The sequence below is a fragment of the Capsicum annuum genome, chromosome 11 (assembly GCF_002878395.1).
Source record: "Capsicum annuum cultivar UCD-10X-F1 chromosome 11, UCD10Xv1.1, whole genome shotgun sequence".
Classification (NCBI taxonomy): domain Eukaryota; kingdom Viridiplantae; phylum Streptophyta; class Magnoliopsida; order Solanales; family Solanaceae; genus Capsicum; species Capsicum annuum.
The window spans coordinates 146523961-146545691 of record NC_061121.1 but is presented as its reverse complement, the minus strand read 5'-3'; the positions used below and the strand labels follow the sequence as shown (position 1 = coordinate 146545691).

General features: G+C 36.3%; 1 non-coding gene across 1 annotated transcript in view; it reads right to left on the bottom strand.

Moving 5' to 3' along the window:
- LOC107848226 overlaps window positions 1–2526 on the bottom strand; it is a 9568-nt gene extending 7042 nt beyond the window's left edge. Inside the window, exon 1 of the transcript XR_007046869.1 lies at window positions 2170–2526. This is a non-coding gene — a transcript (uncharacterized LOC107848226). The remainder of the gene's footprint in view (window positions 1–2169) is intronic.
- Between the last annotated feature and the right edge of the window lie 19205 nt (window positions 2527–21731).

Sequence of the window (21731 nt, the reverse complement as noted above, 5' to 3'; positions counted from 1 at the left end):
TCTCCCAAATAATCTCATTCCTCACCTTATCTTTCCTGGTATGTCCACACATCCATCGCAACATTCGCATCTCCGTCACCTACACCTTTTGAATGTGGGAGTTCTTAACTGGCCAACACTCTGCTCCATACAGCATAGCCGTTCGGACTACCACTCTGTGGAACTTACCTTTAAGCTTCAGGGACACCTTCTTATCACAAAAGACTCCCGAAGCGAGCCTCCACTTCAACCACCCTACCCCAATACGATGCGTGACATCCTCGTCAATCTCACCATTACCCTGAATTATAGACCCCAGATACATGAAACTCTCCCTCTTCTGGATGGCCTGAGAGTCTAGCTTCACAACCACTCCATCTTCTTGCGACATATTACTGAACTTACACTCCAAGTACTCCGTTTGTTCTACTTAACCGAAAACCTTTAGATTCAAGCGTCTGTCTCCAAATCTCCAACTTATCATTAACTCCACCCCGAGTCTCGTCGATCAGAACCACATCATCTGCAAATAAAATACACCAAGGCACCTCCCCTTGAATATGTCGCGTCAAAACATCCATCACCAAGGCAAGTAGAAACGGGCTAAGAGTCGATCCCTGGAGCAACCCTATCAAAACTGTGAAGTGCTCCGAATCTCCACCTATCGTCCTCACACGAGAACGGGTAACTAACCATTCAGTAATGAAATGAAAATTAGTAACTCTTTCTCTTTTACACGATAATTACTATTTACATTCCATCTCGACGTGCGTGCATTTTAAAACCATGTTACTAGTCACAATTCTCTCCCCTTCATGCATCATGAATACCAACCACTAGGTTGTCATCCATTCAGAATTAAGGATCAAGAATTTCCATTATATACATCTGATGACCCAACTTGAGCAATGAGCCTCCTGAACTATGTTTTTTTTAATGATGGTAATGTTGTATTCCTTCCAACATAAGTCTGCAATTTCTTTTTTCTGCTCCCACTTTTCGCTAATACTAAGCAGAATCAGGGCAACACAAAAAGCAGGATGTCAAGTAAAATGCAACTCCACACTCATCACTTCACTGAAATTTGCTGGTTAGGATCTGAAATATGTATTTAAGCATGCATTTCATCTAAAATACACCTACCAGTCTCTAGTTCATTAGATGACGAACATTATTTATAGTTGTGCCAAAAGACAGGAGTGTCAAACAGATTGAATGTTGATAACAAAATGCAACGGTGCATCAAGAACCAATAGATATACAAAGCCAAAAGAAAAACACCAACAAAGCAGCTGAACTGCATCCAATTCAGTTCACTCTACAAATGGCCATAAGGTTTCAAGAATCCAATTATATGATAACCATAGACTTGGTGTCGAAAAAGTCAACAATTTATTTGTTCAAAGAATCGACACATGAAACACTAGACAGTATAAGAATCGAATAACAAAAAACTACGAAAGAGTAGTCCGACGATATTACAGTCCCCTGTTATAGATCTAGTTATGGGACGCTGTAAGACAAAATTAGAGTTAAAGCATAGTGAATTAGGAGTCTGGAGAGGTGTTTTCATTTTATCAACCTATGGTGCTCGTTCATTAAGAGAGAACTTGCGATCTCTTGAGTTAAAGTACTCAAAGAAATTGATAATTTTCTCACTATCCTTTTACTGGATTCAGAACAACACTAAATACAACAACGGTGGATTAACTACCCAACTAAAAACAAGGGATAACTTGGTACTACAACTGAAATTAGAAAATGCAGGACTAACCTCAGGTCGATAAAGCGTCGGAATCAAGGATAACAGAGAAACAACGAAAGAAGCTAAATCCCTAGAAATCAAAAAAAAAATCAAGGAGAAACCAAAAATGTTCATGAAATCAAATAAACCAGCAATCAAATGTTCTCTAAGGAGAAAAAAACCCAAAATCCCCAAAAATTAAGTCAAAGTCGTAGAAGAATACACTCAACTTAAAATCCCCAAATTGAAGCAACTGAAGTGCAGATTCGAGAGAAATTGAAGTGCAAATTCGGTCTGATTTTCCAACACAAATTAAGAGCCGAAATTTGGTCTCACTTTCCAACAATAAGAGAAATTAAAGTGCAAAATTAGCCCTAATCGCAAATCAAAGTGAAATTCAGTGTGAAATTGCAATACTAATCAGATATTGTTTATCTTTAACTCACCAAAATGTAATTCTGCAGTCGGGCTGAAGCTCACTACGTGCAGCTCACTACAGTCGGTCTGAAGCTCACCAAAACAAGTAAATTTTGTCTCTTTTTTTCTCAAGAGTAAAGTGAATGGTACTATCTATCACGTTGATGCAAACTCGTTGTTGTTTGCCCTTTTCTTCTTTTCCCACAGTATCTTATTGAAGTTGGAAAAAATATATATTTGAAGATCTTGATTCAAATACCATCAGATATTGTAGCAATTTTGGGGGTTTTTTAACAGTATAGACATTTTTGTACTCATTAAGTATTGTTATAGCTGAATATAGCAACAGTTTCAACAACCATTGCTGTACATTTATCTACTGTAATGCTTAATCATCAAAAGTAATAGTTATAGTGTTAAATCATAGCTAATAGAATAATTATTTTTCATAATGATTAAAACTATTGTAATAGATCACCTATTGCAACACTTTGAGAACCGTTGCCAAAAAGTTCATTATTATATGGGTAATTTCCAGTAATGGGCTGTTGGTGTCTTAGATTATATGTCTTACGTAGAGGTCTCGATGGAGATCTTGGATAGACAAGTTCATAGGTTGCGGATAAAAAATGTATCATTGGTAAAGGTCTTTGGAGGAACCAAAAAGTGGAAGAAGCCTCTTGGAAGGCGGAAGAGGATATGAAGGCTTAGTATCTATTTCTATTTCATGTGACGGACGAAGAAGCTTGAGGTATGAATTTCATTATTCCTTGTTATTATCTGAATTTATCTATTGATTTTGGCATAACATGGCTATTCTCATGCGAGACGTATCCTAACTCATCATTCGGGGATGAATGATCCTACGAGAGGGGGTAATGTACCACCCTTAAAATTTTGGGCATTTTAATGTTTGGCCTTGTCGTAGTTTAAATATTGATTTATGACTTAAATTATGTTTGGGATGTGATAACGCTCAACTTACACGTCAATTTAGTGCAAGGCGATCGTCGTCAATATATTTACCCAACTTTGGAGTCGGGATCGAATCCACGAGGAACAATGTGAGTGGCGATTAAACTAATTTGAAACTATAGTTATAAGTTGAATTCAGACAAATGATACGAAAAGATAAAATGGGGGTTTTTGATGATCAAACAAATGTCAAAGTTTTAACTTGCTTCAGAGCTCAAAACTAAAATTTCAATAGTTCAAATCAGTGATAGAGAGGAACTAGGGTTGTGATTGCTATGATTGTTAATCCCCATTAAATAATAATTGTAGTATTGGGTTCTCATGACTTGTGGGAAACACTAAATTATCAATTTCGACAGTCCATTTAGGTATTTCTCAACCTGCCTAGACGTCGAACTCCCTAATTCTTTCGAACTTAGGAAATCATTCTATTCATACTGATTTTATCTCAAGTTGATCAATCTTGTTACAGCATTAATCATTATATGGGAGTTTAACCTTCCCAAATCCTTGTTGATAATTCGCTACCTTTATTTTATATCTCAGTTCAAGCAAATCAACATAAGGCGGGTTTTATTGTTTGCAACCAAAATATAACAATCATAACAAAGGAATTATCAAGATGTCCCCACAATCACTCAAACTCTAACCAACTATTAAATCAATGGGGAATAATCATAGATCCCACAACCCTAGTGTGGGTTTTAGTTCCACATGAGAAAGAAAGAGATAACAACATTTGTAATCATCATTCAAAGTAATTAAACTTACAAAAGATGAAGTTTGAAGTTGATTCTCTTCTAAGTTCAAGAGAAAATTCCCACAACCAAATGAAAGAGTTGAAAATTGAATTATAAGTTTTGAGCCCCAAAAAGAGGTGTCTTTGCCCTTGGAATAAGTTTAAGATGTTCCGCCTCTTTTTTCTTTTTTGATTAGAAAATCCTAACATATGCTTTAAATACTTCATCCTAATTATGAAAACAAAATCACAGATCACAGTATTTTCTCGGAAAGATGACGATGTATGTGACGGCTTATCAGGAGTCTGATGTCTTATCAAGAATGTCGTAAGCTCCTCTTCACATTTGACCAAGTTCTGTCTTCAGCTGACGATGAAGCCTGACGGCTTATCAGACATGTGACGACTTATCAGAATTGTTGTCGCTTCTTCACTTCAAGTTCTCAAGCACTGCGTAAGCCTGACGGCTTATCACAACTCTGATGGTCTATCACAGGTTGTTGTCACTTCTTCCAGCTGAATCTCATTCTCTGTCTACGGCTGATGGCAACTCTGATAGCTTATCACAAGGCTGACGACTTATCAGACAAGTCGTCAGCTATACTTCCCTCTCTACTTGCTTAGAAATCAACTCTTTTACTTTCATTATTGTTGGTTCTCTTGCATCTTGACTTTTACTACAATATCAAAGAGAAAACAATCAAAAACGACAAAAGTTGCTTGAGATTTTGCAATTATTCTCAATTAAAAGTCTCAAATATGTTAGCATCTGCTCACGCATCAACACCCTCAACTTAAAACAATTGCTTGTCCTCAAGAAACTAAAACACAACCAAGAGGATACAAAGTACATTCGGCAGTCAACCATCTATATTATGTCAAAACATCTTCACCATCTCCAAGGTCAATTAATTTTTTTTAAAAAAATTGTGCATATTATTGAAGGACAATAATGCGACACACAGGAATCAAGATATGGCATCAATTCAGCAACAACAACCATGCATGTACCAAGATTACACTATCCAAACAAGTTAGCAACTAGCAACGTAACCAGTGTGTCCTTACAATAAAAGGTCCCTCCTCACTCATATGTGAACTCAAGCATGTCAATGCGAGGACGGTCAAGAGACACTCACTCTCAGAAAAAAGTTCCAGTAAATGTATGCCAAATACATTAAGCTTGCCCTTATTTTTATTACCAAAGCTTTCAGACAGTTAAGTTAGGATCACTATAGAAATTTTCTTCATCTTGTAATGTACGCTTGAGGCTAGTATGATACACAAGGATAATTAAAGTAACTAAGCCTCCTTGGCACTATACTATTTTTGGGGTCTCACTTATCAACCTTTACCTTCTTTTTCCCTTTCTTGATTAAAGCGCATTCAAGCTGGGTGCAGTTTTTAATCATTCATTTTTTTTTTCACAATTTTTCTTTTCTTATTCTTTTTCTACCACACCCAGCCTTGCATTTTTTTTACCCTTCTTCATACTCACTTTACATCACGCACCCCTATGATAGCAACCCACAACTTAGGTTATTTGCCTAAGTCAAAGTGCACAATGTCCAAGGAGGACCAGGACCAAAACAGGTTCATTGTGATACAAATGGAAAAGTGATAGGTATAATAAAGAGAATAGGCATTCAGGCTCAAAATCAGGATCAAGGGATATTATTCGCACATGGAAGGTCATTTAAGCTAAAAGTGGACTAATATCAACAATGACCTATGATCCTCTCCTAACCGCTATCCTACAACAAAGGCAAGACCAACCGGGCAAGTTCTTGATTTAACATACAACGGGAACTAGGTAATATCTCACACACATGGCACAAAGGTACATCACAAGCTACTACCTATTCGGTTCATTCAATTTTTTAGCAATGGTTATCATTTCACTAGTACTAATGTCATAACAAGAAGCACCATGGTCACACATAAATGCATATCACACAGTTATAAAATAGACCATTGGAGAGGTGTTCAAAAATCAACAAAAACATGTTAACTGTCTAAGGTACTTGTATTTCTCAGAGTCAACTGCAACATTTTACAACAAATAACAATACGCCTAAACATGCCGGCTCTACTAGGAACAAGACTCCAAAGAAAAGAGGCACGACAACAAAAACCCCAAGAGGACATCAACACCCACAAGTAGCCCCACCCTCAACTGAAAATCATGCAATGTCCCCAATGCGTGAAACTAAAACAAAAGAGTTAGAAATATACCTATGGTACAATGGGTGCGGAGATCTGATGTCAATCACATAATACGAATACAAGCAACAAAATACCTTGGGTTGTCTCCCAAGCAGTGCCTGATTTAATGTCGAGGCACGACTAGGTTATCTTGACAACTCAGAATTCATCAAGATACTTTAAAAGTGCTTCATAATTTATCCCTCCACTTAGACGATTTGAATCGTCAGCCCATCTTTTAATCTTTAGATCTTTTAGGTGAGTTAGGCAACTATGAGAGAATGATAAGGAAAGTTCTATCACTCCACTTCGAAGACTTAAACCGCTTGCCCAATTTTTCACCAAACTTTCGTGAGGGCTCATTTGGCAACGGTGAGAATCTTAAAAAGCTACTAAATGGACATTGATCTTTAAGCTTCTTGGCCTTCAAGATTGGGGTTGTATTATACCCTTTCGGCATGACAAACTCCAAAATGTAGAAATTTTCCTCCTCATTTCCAAAGTTCATCATTTGCTTGGGTGATTTGACTTTCATCACATCCACCAAGCATAATGTTGAAAAGTAATTCGAGTGAGGTCTTCTCCCTAATTTCGGAGTTGTATCCTTCTCAACCTCTTCACCCCAAATTGGGCTAGAGTCTTTATAAGAGATTGGCTTGGTTTCTTCTTTTGTCTCTAGCTCTATTTTCTCAATCTTGGCATCATCTTTCATGGTTGGTTCGGTTGGTTGGAAATAACCGGGGGTTGTTCATCTTCAAGCTTAGCATCAATATAGGGTTCTTGCTCCTCATATTCACACTCTTCCATTATTTTAAATGATTCCACAGACAAGATATTATCTGAACATAATATAGAAGAATGCTTTGAATGATTGACCTTTATATCTATCTCCTTATTAATGATTGGATTCATGTATTGACTCATATCACATACTATATCATACGTTTCTTTCTGGAGATCCAATATTTGTTGAAACATAGCTTCAATGCCACTCTTTTTGGTGCTTCGCTCTTTCTTTTCATAATCATAAGACCTATCAAACTCATAAGATGAACTAGAACTTAGGTTAGCGTAATAGGGGGAAGGGTCATTTGGGTAATAACTCCAATGTCCATGTTGACCACCACATAAAGAACAATCATACTCCTGGTAGGATGAAAATGGTGCACACATATCTCTCCGGGGAGCATGTCTACAATCTTGCCAAATGAGAGGTCTATCACAATATAGACATAGATCATCAAGATAAGATTTCCAACCACCAAGCTCATGTTCATTCCACGATGCCATAGTAATAAGTAAACTAAAACAAAAATCTACCTAACACAAGAAATAAAGGAAAACTAAAAACAAATGTTTACAAGTTTGAATTCAATCAAGTAGTCTAAAATTCCAAACCAACTCAATACACCAAATTGCTCCCCATCAATGGCTTCATTTTTTTATAACACTCAACTTACACGTAAATTTAGTGCAAGGCGATCGTCGTCAATATATTTACCCAACTTTGGAGTTGGGGTAGAATCCACGAGGAACAATGTGAGTGGCGATTAAACTAATTTAAAGCTATAGCTATAAGTAGAATTCAGACAAATGACACGAAAAGATAAAATGGGGGTTTTTGATGATCAAACAAATGTTAATGTTTTAACTTGCTTCAGAGCTCAAAACTAAAATTTCAACAGTTCAAATCAGTGATAGAGAGGAACTAGGGTTGTGATCGCTATGATTATTAATCCCCATTAAATAACAATTGTAGTATTGGGTTCTCATGACTTGTGGGAAACACCAAATTCTCAGTTTCGACAATCCATCTAAGTGTGTCTCAACCTGCCTAGATGTTGAACTCCCAAATTCTCTCGAACTTAGGAAATCATTCTATTCATACTGATTTTATCTCAAGTTGATCAATCTTGTTACAACATTAATCATTAGATGGGAGCTTAACCTTCCTAAATCCTTGTTGATAATTTGTTACCTTTAGTTTATTTCTCAGTTTGAGCAAATCAACATAAGGAGGGGTTTATTGTTTGCAACCAATAAATAACAATCATAACAAAGGAATTATCAAGAGATCCCCACAATCACTCAAACCCTAACCAACTGTTAAATCCATGAGGGAATAATTATAGATCCCACAACCCTAGTTGTGGGTTTTAGTTCCACATGAGAAAGAAAGCGATAGCAACAATTGTAATAATCATTCAAAGTAATTAAATTTACAAAATATGAAATCTAAAGTTGATTCTCTTTTAAGTTCAAAAGAAAATTCCCACAACCAAATCAAAGATTTGAAAATTGAATTCTAAGTTTTGAGCCACAAAAAGATGTGTCTTTGCCCTTGGAATAAGTTCAAGATGTTCTGCCCCTTTTTTCCTTTTTTGATTAGAAAACCCTAACATATACTTTAAATACTTCATCCTAATTATGAAAACAAAATCACGGATAACAGTATTTTCTCGAAAAAACGACGATGTGTGTAAAGGCTTATTAGGAATCTAATACCTTATCAAGAATGTCATCATCTCCTCTTCACATTTAAGCAAGGTCTGTCATCAGCTGGCGATGAAGCTTGACGGCTTATCAGACATGTGACGACTTATCAGAATAGTCATCGCTTCTTCACTTCAAGTTCTCAAGCACTGCCTAAGCCCGACGACGAGCCTGATGACCTATCACAACTCTGATGGCCTATCACAGGTTGTCATCACTTTTTCCAGCTTAATCTTATTCTCTATCTAAGGCTAACAGAAACTTTGATAGCTTATCACAATGCTGACGATTTATCAGATAAGTTGTCTATTATACTTCCCTCTCTACTTGCTTAGAAATCAACTCTTTTACTTCCATTATTGCTGGTTCTCTTGCATCTTGACTTTTACTGCAATATCAAAGAGAAAGCAATCAAAAATGACAAAAATTGCTTAATACTTAGCAATTATTCTCAATTAAAATCCTCAAATGTGTTAGCATCTGCTCACACATCAATACCCTCAACTTAAAATAATTGTTTGTCCTCAAGCAACTGAAACACAACTAATAGGATACACAGTACATTCGGCAGTCAACCATCCATTTTATCTCAAAACATCTACACCTTCTCCAAGGTTAATTAATTTTAAAAAAAAACAACTGTGCATATTATTAAAGGACAAAAATACGACACACAGGAATCAAGCTATGGCATCAATTCAGCAACAACAACCGTGCATGTACCAAGATTACACTATCCAAACAAGTTAGCAACAAACAACGTAACCAGTGTGCCTTTACAAGAAAGAGGTTCGTCTTTACTCATATGTGAACTCAAGCATGTCAATGCAGGGACGGTCAACAGACACTTACTCTCAGAAAGAAGGTCCAGTCAATGTTTGCCAAATACCATAAACTTGCCCTTATTTTTATTACCAAAGCTTTCAGACAGTTAAGTTAGGATCAGTATAGGACTTTTCTTCAGCTTGTAATATAGGCTTGGGGTTGGTATAATACATAAGGATATTTAAAGCAACTAAGCCTCCTTTTCACTACACTATTTTTGGGGTCTTACTTATCAACCTTTACGTTATTTCTCCCTTTCTTGATTAAAGCACATTCATGCTGGGTTTAGTTTTTATTAATTCATTTTCTCATTTTCACAACTTTTCTTTTCTCATTCTTTTTCTACCACACCTAGCCTTGCATTTTCTTTACCCTTCTTCATACTCACTTTACGTCATGCACCCCTATAATAGTCTCAAATTAGGCTATTTGCCTAAGTCAAAGTGCACAATGTCCAAGGAGAACCAAGGCCAAAATAAGTTCATTGTGATACAAATGAGAAGGTGATAGGTATAATAAAAAGAATAGGCATTCAGGCTCAAAATTAGGATCAAGGGATATTATTTACACATGGAAGGTCATTTAGGCTAAAAGTGGACTAATATCAACAACGACCTATGATCCTCTCCTAACCTCTATCCTACAACTAAGGTAAGACCAACCGGGCAAATTCTGGATTTAACATACAATGGGAACTAGATAGTATCTCACACACATGGTACAAAGGTGCATCACAAGCTACTACCCATTTGATTTATGCAATTGTTTAGTAATGGTTATCATGTCACTAGTACTAATGCCATAACAAGAAGCATAGTGGTCACACATAAATGCATATCACACAGTTATAAAATAGACCATTGGAGAGGTATTCAAAAATTAACAAAAACATATTAACTGCTTAAGGTACTTGTATTTTTCCTAGTCAACTACAACCTTTTTACAACAAATCACAATACGCCTAAACATGCCGGCTCTACTATGAACAAGACTTAGAGAAAAGGGGCACGACAACAAAAACCCCAAGAGGACATCAACACCCACAAGTAGCCCCACCCTCAACTAAAAATCGTACAATGCCCCCGATGCGTTAAACCAAAGAAAGAGAGTTAGAAATATACCTATGGCACTATGGGTGTGAAGATCTGATGTCAATCATATAATACGAATACAAGCAACAAAATAACTTGGGTTGCCTCCCAAGAAAATGCCTGATTTAATGTCGCTGCACGACTAGGTTATCTTGACTACTCAGAATTCATCAAGATACCATAAAAGTGCTTCATCCTTTATCCCTCCACTTAGACGATTTGAATCGTCAACCCATCTTTTGATCTTTAGATCTTTTAGATGCGTTGAGTAAATGTGAGAGCATGATAAGGAAAGTTCTATCATGCCACTTTGAAAACTTAAACCGCTTGCCCAATTTTGCACCAAACTTTCGTGAGGGCTCATTTGGCAATGGTGAGAATATTAAAAAGCCACTAAATGGACATCAATCTTTAAGCTTCTTGGCCTTCAATATTGGGGTTGTATTATACCTTCCGGCGTGACAAACTTCAAGATGTAGGAATTTTCCTCCTCATTTCCATAATTCATCATTTGCTTAGGTGATTCAACTTCCATCACATCCACCAAGCATAATGTTGAAAAGTGATTCGAGTGAGGTCTTCTCCCTAATTTCAGAGTTGCATCCTTCTAACCTCTTCACACCGAATTGGGCTAGAGTCTTTATAAGAGATTGGCTTGGTTTTCTCTTTTGCCTCTAGCTGTATTTCCTCAATCTTGGTATCATCTCTCATGGTTGGTTCAATTGGTTGGGAAATCACTGAGGGTTGCTCATCATCAAGCTCAATATCAATATAGGGCTCTTGATCCTCATCTTTACACTTTTCCATTATTTTAAATGATTCTACAGATAAGATATTATCTAAACATAATATAAAAGAATGCTTTAAATGATTAACCTTTACATCTATCTCCTCATGAATGATTGGACATGGATCATCAAAATAAGATTCCCTGATGCCATAGTAATTAGTAAACTAAAAGAAAAATCTACCTAACACAAGAAATATAAGAAATAAAATAAATGTTTATAAGTTTGAATTCAAGTAAGTAGGCTAAAATTCCAAACCAACTCAATACGCCAAATTTCTCCCCAGCAATGGCACCAACTTTGATAATGCTCAACTTACACGTCAATTTAGTGTAAGGCGATCATCGTCAATATATTTACCCAACTTTGGAGTTGGGGTCGAATCCACAAGGAACAATGTGAGTGGTGATTAAAATAATTTTAAACTATAGCTATAATTTGAATTCAGACAAAGGATACAAAAAGATAAATTGGGGGTTTTTGATGATCAAACAAATGTTAAAGTTTTAACTTGCTTCAAAGCTCAAAACTAAAATTTCAACAGTTCAAATCAGTGATAGAAAGGAACTAGGGTTGTGATCACTATGATTATTAATCCCCATTAAATAATAACTGTAGTATTTGATTCTTATGACTTATGGGAAACATCAAATTATCCGTTTCGACAGTCCATCTAAGTGTTTCTCCACCTGCCTAGATGTTGAACTTCTTAATTCTCTTGAACCTAGGAAATCATTCTAACATACTGATTTTATCTTAAGTTGATCAATCATGCTATAGCATTAATCATTAGATGGGAGCTTAACCTTCCCAAATCCTTGTTGATAATTTGCTACCTTTATTTTACTACTCAGTTCGAGCAAATCAACATAAGGTGGGAGTTATTATTTGCAACCAATATATAACAATCATAACAAGGGAATTATCAAACGTCACCACAATCACTCAAAACCTAACCAACTATTAAATCCATGGGGGAATAATCATAGATACCATAAACCTAGTTGTGGGTTTTAGTTCCACATGAGAAAGAAAGAGTTAGCAACAATTATAATCATCATTCAAAGTAATTAAACTTACAAAAGATGAAGTCTGAAGTTGATTTTCTTCTAAATTCAAAAGAAAATTCCCACAACCAAATCAAAGAGTTGAAAATTGAATTCTAAGTTTTGAGCCCCAAAAAGAGGTGTCTTTGCCTTTGGAATAAGTTTAAGATGTTTCACCCTTTTTTTTCTTTTTTTATAGGAAAACCCTAACATATGCTTTAAATACTTCATCCTAATTATGGAAACAAAATCATAGATCACAGTGATGGCTTATCAGGAGTCTGATGCCTTATCAAGAATATCATCAGTTCCTCTTCATATTTGAAATAGTTCTGTCTTTATCTGATGATGAAGTTTGACGGCTTATCAGACATGTGACGACTTATCAAAATTATCGTCACTTTTTCACTTCAAGTTCTCAAGCACTCCCTAAGCCTGACGACGAGTCTGATGGCTTATCACAACTCATATGGCCTATCACAAGTTGTCATCACTTCTTTCTTCTAAATCTCATTCTCTATCTGAGGCTGATGATAACTCTGGTAGCTTATCACATGGCTGACAAATTATCAGACAAGTCATCATCTATACGTCCATCTCTACTTGCTCATAAATTAACTCTTTTACTTTCATTATTGTTGGTTCTCTTACATCTTGACTTTTACTGCAATATCAAAGAAAAAATAATCAAAAACGATAAAAGTTCCTTAAGACTTTGCAATTATTCTCAATTAAAATCCTCAAATGTGTTAGAATCTACTTACATATCAAGATGTGAAAAGGGTAAGTCGAAAGAGTTTTAGAATTTTTTGATGGGGTTTGGGGTAGTTTTGGGTCACAGAGGAAGTAAACCTCTGCTATATTGGCATTTCAAAAAGGTTAGTCTCTATGATAACCTCCATGACATGGAAAATAATCACCGTGATAAGGTCTATAACGCGGGGGCTGGACCTTCGCATAAGGTCCGTGTCATGGGCCTATAGTTATTTTGGGTGTTTTTGTTCTTTTTAATATGGGATTAGGGGTAAAGGGTTCTATTCACCAATAAATGATTTTTAATCACTATAAGGGTCGATTTCTTTTAGTTGTCAATATACAAAGGTTATTATTCACTCTTAAATATCCACTCTCAAATTTCCCTTTTTAAGTCAAGACTTGGTTTAAAGAGGCAGTCATCTAGGGTCCAAAGGGTGTCAATTTCTTATTTCTTGGTGATTAAGGTATGTATCTCTTTCCCTATACACTTATTTTATTAATGGTATGAAATTGGTTATTAATCATGGTTTTGACAATAGGTTTTGAGCTATGGGTTGAGAGTTATGAATGTGATTGGTTTAAATATTTTTCCATGGTTTATTATGCTTTATTTATGATTTTAAACATTATGGAATGCATGGAAATGATAATTAAACTAAGTAGTCAAGTTTAATCCCTAATTTAATGATTTTACATTGATATATGGTGTTTGAAATTATATGCCCTCAACCTGTTTGTAAAATTGACTATGAATATGATTTTGTCTCATAGTTTAACTATACTTGGAATCCTCGAATTTCATAAATGGTTAACCAAACATGAATTGGTTTTGTTTGGTTTTCAAATGGATTTGGAAAGTCCTTTGAGTCCACGATTTTGGTTTAATTGGAAACTTCAGAGTCAAATTTTATCAAATAGTTCATATGGTATAAATGGAATAGACTTGCACGTACTAATTTTGTATGATGATACCAATGGTAAATGCCTAATTTAAAAAATCCTTGGGAAATGATTGGGAATGTGTTAACAGTTTTAATATAGGCTTAAAGGTGGGTTGCATAGTGAAGCCATAAAAGGTGAAGGTCCTGAGGGGACCAACACTGGAAACTCATGTTTACCGACATGACATTGGTCATGTTGACTGTGTACATGAGAGAAACTTTATATTTTGGGCATGGAATTAACCTTCTCGAGTTTTCTCTGGTATATGCGACTAACAGCCACTAGGGTTGTTTCAGGAGGGGAAATAAACCCATATAGCTCATGGGTACCTTTAGAATGGTAGAGCTATAAATTCTAGGTTAAGGTTTTACTCTCATGCTAAGCCTAGTTCCCTTTTACTAGACATATGATACATATCTATATCTATATATATATGTGTGTGTGTGTGTGTATATTACATATGATTTTATGCATTAGGTTTTACTAGTTTCCATATTATGGATTATGGTATTACTTTACTCCTTTATCCCTGAGTTACATGCTAGCACTCGAACTATTAACCATATTTAGATGTTATATCCCCATATGATGTAGGATCTGAAGGCAAGTCTACCTTTTCTTCACAGTGATCAGGTGTCCATAGTTAGGTTGAGTGTTGACTTGAAATGGTAAGATTTCTTCCTTTGGAAGACTTCATTTTATGTTTTGGTTTCCCTTGTCTTAGACTTTATTTTAGATTTGTTTTGTCTATAGTCGAGGACACGTCCCAATATTTTACTGGTATTCAATTTTTCTAAAGGCATTATTGGACTACTACGGACATGGGTATTATGGTTGATGTTCGGTATTAGTTTTTGTATTGTGGATGGTTATTTGGATATTCATACCATATATATTTTTGGGTTTATCTTTCCTGTTTATTTTATATATATTGGTTACATAGGAATAGGCTAAAAAGGTGGTCTCTGGTCCTCTTTGGACTTGAGATACTGATAATGGCTAGGCCTTGGTTTGAGTCATCATATTTAGATATGGTTTAAGGGATCGATTCTTTGGATTGGAGTAGGGCTCTATAATTATAGTGAAGTGTGAGGCTTGTTTTCATGAATTGACTATGCATTCTACTTCGATTCTGGGTACTGACTATGAAAGAGGTTGTAGTTTTGTTCGAGTATTGACTCTTCCCCTTTGTATGTCTACTAAAAGTTTGGCTGTTATGGATAGGTCTTTTGCTGAGGTTTTTAATGACGCTCAAGTGATGCAGGAGATGCATCATGAGGCCCGTGGGGCTAGCAATAAGTAACCTAGGCATAAGGGTAGTTTTAGTGGGTGATGTAATAGTTTCCAATTTAGAGGTATCGATTTTCATAGTAGATATCCTCCGCGTCCATCCTATCAATGTCAGAGTTAGCCTAATCGACCTGTTCAGGCAGCGCTATAGATTACTAAGAGAGGTCAGTCTAGTGCTTGTGATCGCCCTGGTTACGGTGATGGTCAGTCTTTGAGAGGTTCATCTTCTGGTCATCTAGAAGTGGTGGTCATTCTGGGTTAGTTTAATCTACTGGTTCTGAATCAACTCATGGTATATTTTATAGTTGTGGAGCTTATGATCTCTATTCACGAGAGAGCCCTAGTCGAATTGTTGCTTTAGCTCAGGGTGTTCCTCTTATTAGAGAAATTCATCCCTCAACTAGAGTTAGTTCCATGGTCAAAAGGGTAGTTTTCAGGGTACTCGAGGAGGTTCTCAAGCACGCAGGATAAGAAGTCGGTCAGGAGCCCAGCTAGGTGGCAGGCATGATCTGTTATATATTATACCTGCTAGACCTGAGACTGAGTCTTCGGATGCTATTATTACAGGTATAATTTTTATGTGCCACAAGTCTGCCCTTGCTTTTTTTATCCAGGATCTACTTATTCTTATGTATCTATTTATTATGCTCCATGGTTATAGTTATCTTGGGATTTATTTGATGTTTCTTTATGTGTATCTACACTCGTAGGTGATTCTTTAGTAGTGGATTAGGTGTTTAAATTCTTGTGTAGTGACTATTAGAGATATTGATTTTCATATTGATCTTATTATTATGGATATGGTGGGTTTTGATGTGATTCTGGGTATGACTGGTTATCCCACTACCATGCGTTTATGGACTGCTTTACCGAGACCGTTACCTTAGCCATACTGGTATACCTCCTTTCATGTGGCAGGGAGTGCTTAGCCACAAGTCAATAGGGATTATTTCTTATGGTCATTATAAAAGGCTTATTTTGAGGGGTTGCGAGTCTTATCTCGCTCATATTTATGATACTAGTATGGAGAGTCCATCACTTGAATCTATTCCTGTAGTTTGTGAGTTTCCTGTTATGTTCCATACCGACCTACCTGGTATTCCCCTAACATATGATATTGAGTTTTCTATTGATCTCAAGCCTGGTACCTAACTTATTTTTGTGGCACCTTATAGTATGGCTTCTGCGAAGCTTAAGGAGCTTAATTCTTAGCTTTAGAATCTTCTTGGAAAGGGTTTTATTATATCGAGTATGTCTCCTTGGGGATATCCTGTGTTGTTTTTTATGAATAAAGATGGATCCATACGTATATGTATTGATTAATGGTAGCTTAATAAGATGACGATGAAGAACCTCTATATTATGCCTCGCATTGATGATTTGTTTAACCAGCTTCAGGGAGCAGGGATATTTTCTAACATTTATTTGATATATAGTTACCATCAGTTGATGATTCTGGCTGAGGATATACCGAAGACAGCCTTTAAGACCCATTATAGTCATTATGAGTTTTGGGTGATGTCATTGGTTTGACTAATGCCTAGCCGCATTTATGAATTTTATGAATCGAGTATTCAGACCTTAATTAGACTCCATTGTGATTATGTTCATTGATGATATCCTTATGTATTTGAGGAGTAGAAAGGAGAACACGCAACATTTGAGGATTGTGCTCCAGACTTTGAGAGATCATGTGTTTTTTGCCAAATTCTCAAAGTGTGAGTTTTTGCTTGATTTAGTGAAATTCCTTGGACATGTGGTGCCTAAGGATGGGATCATAGTAGACCAAGCAAAGATTGAGGCAATTCGTGAGTGGGCTAGACCAACATCTCCAACTGAAGTTCATATTTTTATAGGTTTGACCTATTATTATAGACGATTTATCGAGGGTTTTGCTACTACTTTATCACCTATGACAATATTGACTCGAAAGGAGGTTCCTTTCCAATGGTCTGAGGAGTGTGAGATGAGCTTTGGAAGGCTCAAGGATTTTTTACTTTAGCTCTTATTTTAGCCCTTCTTGTAGAAGGTGAGGGATTCACTATGTATTGTGATGCCTATGGTGTTAGACTAGATTGTATTTTGATATAGCAGGTTTGTGTTATGCTTATGCTTCGAGAAAGCTTAAGGTTCATGAGCACAACTATCCCACTCTTGATTTGGAGTTGGTAGTAGTAGTTTTCGTGTGTAAGATTTGGAGCCATTATCTCTCTGTTGTGCATTGTAAAATTTTCATCAATCATCGCAGTCTTTAGCATCTTATTACCCTGAGAGAGCTTAATGCTAGGTAGTGTAGATGGTTGGAGTTTCTTAAGGATTATGATATCTCTATCTTGTATCATCTGGGTAAGGCAAATATGATAGCAGATGCTTTAAGTCAGAAGGCATGAGTATGGGTAGTTTGCCTTGTATTTTAGTTTCTCAGAGACCATTGGCATGGAACATTCAGACCTTCACCAAATTGATAGTTTGCCCTGATATTTCAGACCCTAGGAGGATTTAATGTTCGGTGTATTTATACACTTTAGTATTGTCATCCTAGATTATTTAGCCTTGTTTTGAGGATGATTCATATGTTGTATGTGTTAATAATGATGTAAATAAGCATCTAAGTGTTCAAGTATGTTCTTACAATTTTTAAAGATGTTTTCACACGAGTTTGGGTTCAACTTGGTCATTTAGAGTCTAGACAAGAAAACTAGTAGTCTTGGTTAAGTTTCTAGTTCATCATCTTAAATGATGTGATCTTTCGAGCTTTAATTTGGGGAGTTTAAGGTTATAGATGCTTGGTGAGTTGATTATGATAAATTATGAAGGATATAAAAGCTTCAAATTAAGTGGAAACACAACAAAAAGGCTTGGAATGGATAAATTCAAGCACAAGATATAATTGACAATAATAGAGGACCTGGAAGTCAAGAGCGCATTACGGTGAAGGACAAAAAGGCAATTGCTAATTTCCAGAAGCTCAATGCAATAGAACCGCATCATGGTGAGAGGTGAATCATGAAATGGCACATTCTAGTAGCTTGCTGCAATAAGGGTGTATCATGGTCTAATAGTGATGAGGTCAACGGCACCATACGATGAAGTACAAAAGCGGGTAAATTTTTACCCAGCTATAAAAGGAACATGTGGAATCAATTAAGAATATTTTTGACGTCTTGGGACTAGAGAGGAGGTGGCTGCACACAAAAATTAGGTTTTATTATTCTTTTTTTAGCTTTTTAATCGACTAGATCATGAATTCAAATACTTGGATGGTGATTATGTCAATTAGTGGTTGAACGCCCCCCCCTTCTGGGGTTAAGGCCAAGAACATGTTTGCTATTGTTATGAATTGAATTTGTTTTGATTTCTTATCACATTTGATATTTTGTTCTTCCTTCTTTTGACCATTTTAAGTATTATACACCCTTAGAATATATATATTGTTTTCCTTTATATCTTGGGAAAGGGAATAGGAAAATAAAACATAGGGATGAACAAAGTAGGGTTCTTATTCTTTTATGAAATAAGGAATTTGAATTAGCATCTAGGACAAGGATGTACTTAGAAGCCTTACTTAATTCATATGTTGGATGATAACATTAAGCACTTAATTGGTTTATTACATCCCCGCTCAATGATGTAGTTGTAATGTTCAAATTAAGTAGACGATTAGAGGTCGGGAAACCATGATCATTAGATAAAACCTACGAGTCAAAAACCAAGATAAGCAATCTAACGAATGAAGTTCAATAGCATAGTATGACTGTTCAAAGTGTCTTAACCCTGGGCTTGTCTCCATTGATTGTCTCAAGACTTTACTTACATACTGTTTACTTTATTTTAGTTTATAAAATTCAAACTCCCATTTGGTTACTATTGCATCAATTTAATCTGAAATGTTGGACTAAAAGTTTATAGTTGCTTAACACTAGTCCCTGTGGGATCGATATTCGGCTTTCTTTAAGGCCACTATATTACTTGGTAGACCACGTACACTTGTGTGTGCACTTGGGCACTGTCAGGATTAGTGCTAGTGTTGAGGTGGGGTCTTTTCTTTTTGAGCATATTTGAGATCATCAACTTGAGGATAATAAGCTTCTCTTCTTTTATGATTAGGTGTTAAGAGGTGAGTTCGAGAGGATTACCCTAGATTCTTAGGGTGTTTTAAGATTTGATAGTCATGAGTAGAGTCACTTTCATGGGTGAGTGGAGTGCCATACTTATAAGATCAAGACTACAAGGACTTTAGAAATATATGCCTTTCTTATGTTCTATTTTGGGCTACATATTCTGGTGTCTTCAGATTCCTCTAATCTTTTCATGCTCGTATTTCAGGTTGTGCCTCCTAAAAGATCTGATGAACATAAGAACAACTCTGGAACCTCTATTTTGTCCAAGGATGATGTGAATGGAATTCGCCCTATCTATGGAGTAGAGACCCAGTCTAGGGTCCTTTCTCCTAATTGTACTGCCCCACGTAGAGTTATATAGGTCCCCATTAATCCTCTTTGGTCTTCCCGGGATGGTGATACTTATAATCAGCCATCTCAGGGGGACATCTTTAATGTGGAGTCTCGTTGGTCTATTCATTTGCTTACTTAGTAGGTGACATCTCAGTCTTGTCAGTTAGATCGTGTTGGTTCTGTTACTTCCTTATTCGAGGTCACTAGGGTTGGCCAGTTCATGAGGTTGAATCCTCTAACCTTTATAACTTCTAAGGTTGAAGGGGATTCTCAAGGTTTTATGGATAAAATAGAGAATATTTTTAGGGTGGTCCATGCTATTAATTCTGTAGGTGTGGAGTTTGTTGCATACCAGTTAAAGGATGTATCTTGTTAGTAGAGTGGGGAGTGGGAGAAGTTGAGAGGCGATGATATGGAGCCAGCCTTATGGGATGAGTTTTGGGTTCATTTCTTGATCATTTCTTTCTCTGGGAGTTGAAGGAAGCTAAGGCTGAGGAGTTTGTGAATCTGAAGCAGGGCAAAATGAGTGTGAAAAAGTATGCCTTGAAATTTCAGCAGTTATCTCGTATGCTCCGAAATTGGTGTCTATCCAGAGATCTTGAATGGGAAAATTCTCTCATGGGTTTTCGTGTGAGTTTGTATTGGAGTGTAAAGCTTCAATGTTGAACAATGATATATCTCTAAACTTATGGTTAATATGCATCAAGTGGAAGATGAAAAAAAAAGGCAGGTAGAGATGGAAGAGAGGCAGAATATGAGGTTCAGGTATTTAGAGTGGGGTATAGGACAAAAAAAATAGTGGGAGATATGGAAGACAATGGACAAAGAAGAAGACTTGTGGAAATTTTGGTTCATATTCTTCAGCTAGTGCTCCCTACTCTAAGTCGTCTAGTGATCGACATTTTTAGACTAGTAGTAGTCTTAAGGCATAAGGTGCCCAGTCTCGGGCTAGTGGAGCTCAGTCAACCCCACCATATCCTCCTTGTAGATTTTTCTGTCAGCTTCATCGTGGTTATTTTAATAAGAGAACGAACTTATGCTTCAATTATGGCTAGCCTAGACATATGCAAAGGAATTGTCCCGCATATAAGGAAGATATAGGGCTAATGAGGTTCTAATCGCCACTTCTTCAGCTCTGGTGCTAAAGGGAGATACGTTTGGTACCGGCACTAGTAGAAATAATCTCTATTTTCTCACTACCTTTCAGGAATTCAAGGCATTTTCTAATGTTATTAGCGGTATGTTAATATTTTTCTATCGAGATGTGTATTGTTTGCTTAATCTGAGATTTACCCTTTCTTATGTAACACCTTATACGCTTGTGCATTCAATTTTGACCTCAAAAGTATTTCTAACGCCTTTTTTGTGTCTACCCCAGTGATTGATTCTATAGTTGTGTTGTGTCTATCTTTCATAGGGAAATATTGGTGGATTCGGTAGAGTTTGATATGATAGATTTCAATGTAATCTTAGGAATAGATTGGCTTTATTCGTGCTATGATTCTCTTGATCATAGGATCTGAAAGGTCATTTTCCAATTTCCTAATAAACCGGTAATTGAATGAAAGGAAAGTTCCTTAGTGCCTAAAGGGAGGTTTATCTCTTTTCTTAGAGCCCAAAAGTTGATCTCTAAGGGGTTTCTGTATCACGTGGTTTGGGCTGAGGTTTATAGCTCTTTGGGACCCTGTTTCCAATCTGTCCCTGTTTTCAATGAGTTTTCTGAAGTATTTATCAAGGATCTTCCTGAGAATCCTCCTAGTAGGGGAATAGACTTTAGGATTAATCTTTTGCCAGATACCCATCGTAACTCTATTTCTCTGTATAAATGTCTTTTACTAAATTTAAATACCTAAAGGAGTAGTTGAAAGTTCTTCTTGATAAGGGCTTCATTTGTCCTAGTATTTCTCTGTGGGGTGCTCCCGTGTTTTTTGTAGTAAAGAAAGATGGGTCTCTTTGAATATGTATAGATTATTGGTAGTTGAATAAT